We start from the raw sequence: 5,807 nt of genomic DNA on the forward strand, positions 1-5,807 counted from the left end.
AACATATAACATTGTAAAAGGACTGGACAAGCTAGATGCAGGAAAACTGTTCCCAATGTTGGGTGAGTCCAGAACCAGGGGCCACACACACACAGTCTTCGAATAAAGGGGAGGCCATTTAAGACTGAGGTGAGGAGAAACATTTCCACCCAGAGAGTTGTGAGTCTGTGGAATTCCCTGCCACAGAGGGCAGTGGAGGCCAAGTCATTGGATGGATTTAAGAGCGAGTTAGATAGAGCTCTAGGGGCGAGTGGAGTCAAGGGATATGGGGAGAAGGCAGGCACGGGTTATTGATTGGGGACGATCAGCCGTGATCACAATGAATGGCGAATGGTGCTGGCTCGAAGGGGCCGAATGGTCTCTACTCCTGCACCTATTGTGTGTGTGTGTGTGTGTACAAGATGTAGGTTAATTGGCTTTGGTTGAAAATTGTAAATTGTCCCCTGTGTGTGTGTGTGTAGGATAGTGTGTGTGTGTCTGCAGTTGTACAGAGCCCTGGTGAAACCACACCTGGAGTATTGTGTGCAGTTTTGGTCCCTTAATTTGAGGAAGGACATTCTTGCTATTGAGGGAGTGCAGCGTAGGTTTACCAGGTTAATTCCCAGGATGGAGGGACTGTCATATGCTGAGAGAATTTAGAAGATTGAGGGGGGATCTTATAGAAACTTACAAAATTCTTAAGGGGTTGGACAGGCTAGATTCAGGAAGATTGTTCCCGATGTTGGGAAGTCCAGGACAAGGGGCCACACACACACAGTTTAAGGATAAGGGGGAAATCTTTTAGGACCGAGATGAGGAAAACATTTTTTTTCCACACACAGAGAGTGGTGAATCTGTGGAATTCTCTGCCACAGAAGGTAGTTGAGGCCACACAGTTCATTGGCTATATTTAAGAGGGAGTTAGATGTGGCCCTTGTGGCTAAAGGGATCAGGGGGTATGGAGAGAAGTCAGGTACGGGATACTGAGTTGGATGATCAGCCATGATCATATTGAATGGCGAATGGTGCTGGTGCAGGCTGGAAGGGCCGAATGGCCTCTACTCCTGCACCTATTGTCTATGTTTCTATGTATACCCTTCATGTGCAGTGATCGCTACGCACCCTCTAAGTATTGACAGCAGGTGGCAGTGTTGGCTGCGGTTCAGGTATTGAGTTCAGTTCAGAGATACAGCACAGAAACATAGAAATTATGTGCAGGAGTAGAGGCCATTCGGCCCTTCCCAGCCTGCACCGCCATTCAATATGATCATGGCTGATCATCCAACTCAGTATCCCGTACCTGCCTTCTCTCCATACCCCTGATCCCTTTAGCCACAAGGGCCACATCTAACTCCCTCTTAAATATAGCCAATGAACTGTGTGGCCTCAACTACCCTCTGTGGCAGAGAGTTCCACAGATTCACCACTCTCTCTCTCTGTGTGTGTGGGGAAAAAAATGTTTTTCTCATCCCGGTCTTTACGATGATGTTGCCGGGACTCGAGGGGCCTGAGCTACAGGGAGAGGTCGGGGCAAAGGGCTGGGACTCTATTCCCTGGAGCGCAGGAGGATGAGGGGGGAGATCTTATAGAGGTGTACAAAATCACGAGAGGAATAGATCGGGTACAGAGTCTCTTGCCCAGAGTCGGGGAATCGAGGACCAGAGGACACGGGTTTAAGGTGAAGGGGGAATAGATTTAATAGGATATACGCCATAATCTTTAATAGAGAGGGGGTGGGAAGAGTGGGGGAGAGGTAGGGTGGGAGAAAAGAGGGGGGAGAGGAGAGAGAAGGAGGGGATGGGGGTAGAGAGGGGGGGAGAGGGGGGGAGAAGGGAGGGTGGAGGAGAGGGGCGGTCAGAGAGAGGGGGGTAGGGCTAGAGAGAGGGATGTAGGGGAGAGAGGGCAGGGGGGAGAGAGGGGGGGAGAGGGGAGGGGGGAAGAGGGAGGAGGGGAGAGGGAGGGGGGAATGGAGGGGGAGAGGGGGGGGATGAGGGAGAGGGGAGGAGTTGGGAGAGAGAGAGGTGGGGAGGGAGGGGGAGAGAAATCAGGTGGTGAGAGAGAAAGAGGGAGAGAGAGGAAGAGGGAGAGAGAGGGAGCGAGAGAGAGAGAGTGAGAGAGAGAGAGAGGGAGGGAGAGGGGGGGGGAGGGGAGAGAGAGAGGGAGAGAGAGAGGGAGAGAGGGGGGGAGAGAGGGGGGAGAAGAGTAGAGGAAAGAAGGGGGGAGGAGGTAGAGAGGAGGAAAAGGGAGGTGGGGGAGGGAGAGGGAAAGGGGGGAGGGGGGAAAGATGTACTCGTGAAGTTCCCCCCCTACTGTGGAACTGATTCCACACTCCCCCCCCTCCCATGTGTGTGTGTGCGGTTCCTCTAGAGCTCTCCCCTACGTCAATCCAACGAGTCGCTCCACATTCTCGCTGTTCCAGGCTGTGGCGGGGCCACTTCTCAGCTGCCACCTAGCCTCGCTCCACCCAACTCACCAACCCATGCATGTCTCCGGGCACGAGTACAGGTGAGGGTGAGACGTCTGCCCACCCCGACCGCCCCCCTGGAGTCTCAGCTCACTTTCGAGCCTCCCTCTCTTCCCCCCCCCCTCCCTCCTCACCCCCCAACTCCCTGTCAATCCCACCCCTTCTCTCTCTCCCCTCTCTCTCCCTACCTCTTCTCCTCTTCCCCCCTCTTCTCCCCCCCTCTCTCCCACTCCTCTCCCTCTCTCTCTCTCTCTCCCCCCCCACCCCCCTCTCTCTTTCTAGGTCTGGGGCCTTTGCTTGCATTGGGTATTACCTCCATGAACATTGTTCTGAGTTCTCTCTTTCCCCCCCCTCTTCTCTCTCTCTCTCTCCCACCCCCTCTTTCTCCCCCTCTCCTCCTCCTCTCTCCCCCCCTCTCCACCCTCTCCTCCCTCCTCCTCCTCTCCTCTCTCCTCCCCTCCCTCTCTTCCTCCTCTCCTCTCTTCCTCCCTCTCTCCCTCCCCTCCTCCCCCCCCCCTCTTCCCTCTCTCCTCTCTCCCCCCCTCTCTCTCCCTCTCTCTCTCCGCATTTCTCTCCCTCTCGCTCTCCCTCTCACCCTCTCTCCCCCTCCTCCCTCCTCTCTCCCTCCCTCTTTCTCCCCCTCGCTCCCTCCTCTCCCCCTCCTCTCTCCCCTCCCTCCTCTCCTCCCTCTCTCCTCCTACCCCTCCCCCCCCTCTCCTCCCCTCTCCTCTCTCCTCCCTCTCTCCCTCTCTCCTTCTGCTCTCCCTCCTCCTTCACTCTCTCCCCTCCCCTCTCTCCCCCTCTCCCTCCCTCCCCTCTCTCCGCTCCCCCCTCCTCTCTCCTCTCCCCCTCCCTCTTCCTCCTTCTCCCTCTCCTCTACCAATCCTCTCCTCCTCTCTCCTCCTCTCGCCTCCTCTCTCCCCTCCCTCCTCCTCTCCTCCTCTCCCTCCTCTCTCCCCTCTCCCTCTCCTCTCTTCCTTCTCACCCCTCTCTCTCTCCCTTTCCTCTCTCTCTTTTCTCTCCCCCTTCTCTCTCCTCCTCTCTCTCCCCCTCTCCTCTCTCCCCTTATCTCTCTACCCCCCTCCTCCCAACTCTCTCTCCCCCCTCTCTCTCTCTCTCCCCCTCTCCCCTCCGAACTCCTCCCCTCAACTCCCACCTCTCCCCTCTCTCTCTCCACCTCCTATCGTTCTGTCCCTCTCCCTCCCCCTCTCTCCCCTCTCTCCGCCTCTCTCTACCCAATCCCCCTCTCCCCCTCCCCCCCCCCCCTCTCTCCCCCTCCCCCTCCTCCCTCTCCTCCTCCCCTCTCCTCCCTCTCCTCTCCCCCCCTCCTCCCTCTCTCCCCTCCCCCCCCTCTCCCTTCCCCCCCCCCCCTCTACCCCTCCCCTCTCCCCCCTCCTCTCTCCCCCTCCCTCTCTTCCTCTCCTCTCTCCCCTCCTCCTCCCTCTCTCCTCCCTCCCCTCCTTTCCTCTCTCTCCCCCCCCTCCTCTCTCCCCCTCTCTCCTCTCCCTCCTCTCCCTCCCTCTTCTCCTCTCCTCTCTCCCTCACTCTCCCCCTCCCTTCTCTCCCCCCCCTTTCTCCCCCCCCTCCTCCCCCCTCCTCCCCTCCTCTTTCCTCCCCTCCCCTCTCCCAGTGATAAAAAAAATTGAAAGCCTAAAATATAGGCCCAAACATCTATCTCGTCCTTATCTGGTAATGGAGCCAAGAAAAAGGCAACAAAAAATCTCTCTTTCCCCCCCTCTCTCTCCCCCCCCTCTCCCCCCCTCTCCTCCTCCCCCTCTCCCTCTCTCTCTCTCTCCCACTCCCCCCCCCCCCCTCTCCTCTCCCTCCCTTCTCCCTCCTCCCCCCTTTCTCTCTCTTTTTCTGCCTCCGTGTTTGGCCTTCCTCTCCTCGACCCTGTGTGTGAGCGTGTGTGTGTTGTTTGTGTGTGGCGTGTGTGTTTTTACCGTGTTTGTGACCCTCCTTGTGTGACCCCTGTCTGTCCCCTCTGTGTGTGACCCTCCCCTTACTGACCTCCCTGTGTTGTGTGTCCTCTTGTGTGTGTCCCTGTGTGTCCCCGTGTCCCTCCCCCCTGTTGTCTCGTCTGTGTGTGTGACCCGTCCCATGTGTTGTGATCCTCCTGTCTCCCACCCTGTGTCCACTCCCTTGTGTGTCCCTGTGTACCCCTTTTCCCGACCTCCCTGTGTGTGACCGTGTCTGTCTGTGTCCTTTTCCTCCCTGCGCGTGTCTCTCTCCTCCTCCTCCTCTCTTTCTCTTGTCCTTTCCCTGTACCTCGTGTTCCCCACCTTCCTCCCCTCTCTGTGTTCCCCTCCCTTGTCCCCCGTCCTTCCCTGACCCTCCTCTGACCTCTCCTCTCCTCTCCTCCCTCTCTTCTCCTCCCATTCTCACCCTCACGCCAGGAGAGTCTACATGGCAAGCGGAGAGGGGAGGACAGGGGATTTTTCCCCTGGCGGAAGAATTTATTTGGATCGGCTGCCAGTTAAATCGGGTTGGTGCGAATGTCAAAATTGTCCCTGTGTGTGTGTGTGTGTGTGTGTTCTACCCTGTGTGTGTGGTACCCGTGTGTGTGTCTGTGTCTCCCTCTGTTCTCTATGTGGCTCCGCTACATTCTACAGTGTGTGTGTCCCCCTGTCCCGCCTGTGTGTACCCCCTGGTGTGTGTGTGTGTGTGACCGTGTGTGTGTGTGTGTGTGCGTGTGTGTGTACGTGTGTGTACCGTGTGTGTGTGGGATCCCCTGTGACCCCCCTCTGTCCTCTCTGTCTCCCCTCCCTCTTTCCCCCCTTCTCTCTCCTCTCCTCTCCTCTCTCCTCTCCTCTCTTCCCCCTCTCCTCCCCCTCCGCTCCCTCCCCCCCCCTCTCCTCTCTCCCCCCCTCTTCCCTCTGCCCCCCTCTCCTCTCTCTCTCCTCTTCCCCCTCCTCCCCCCCCTCTCTCTCCATCCCCTCCCCTTCTCTTTCTCCCCTCCTTCTCTCCCCCCCCTCCCCTCTCTCTCCCTCCCTCCCTTCCCTCTCTTCTCCCCCCTCCTCCCCTCTCTCCCCCTCCCCCTCCTCTCCCTCTCCTCCTCCCTCTCTCCCCCCTCTCCTCTCCTCCCTCCCACCCCCTCCCTCTCCCCCTCCTCTCCTCCCCTCCTCCCCCTCTCCCTCCCTAAGTTCCCTCCCTCTCCTTCTCCTCTTCTCCCCTCCCCCTCCCCCCCCTTAAAGCCTCTCCTTTCTTCTCCCCTCCTCCCTCTCTCTCCATCTCCACCTCTCTCCCCCCCTCCCCCTCTCCTCCCTCTCCTCCCCCCTCTCTCTCTCCTTCTCTCCCTTCTCTCTCTCCTCCCCCCCTCCACCCTCCTCTCCCCCACTCTTCCCACCCCCCCTCTTCTACCCCC

The sequence above is a fragment of the Leucoraja erinacea genome, unplaced genomic scaffold (assembly GCF_028641065.1).
Source record: "Leucoraja erinacea ecotype New England unplaced genomic scaffold, Leri_hhj_1 Leri_434S, whole genome shotgun sequence".
Lineage (NCBI taxonomy): Eukaryota > Metazoa > Chordata > Chondrichthyes > Rajiformes > Rajidae > Leucoraja > Leucoraja erinaceus.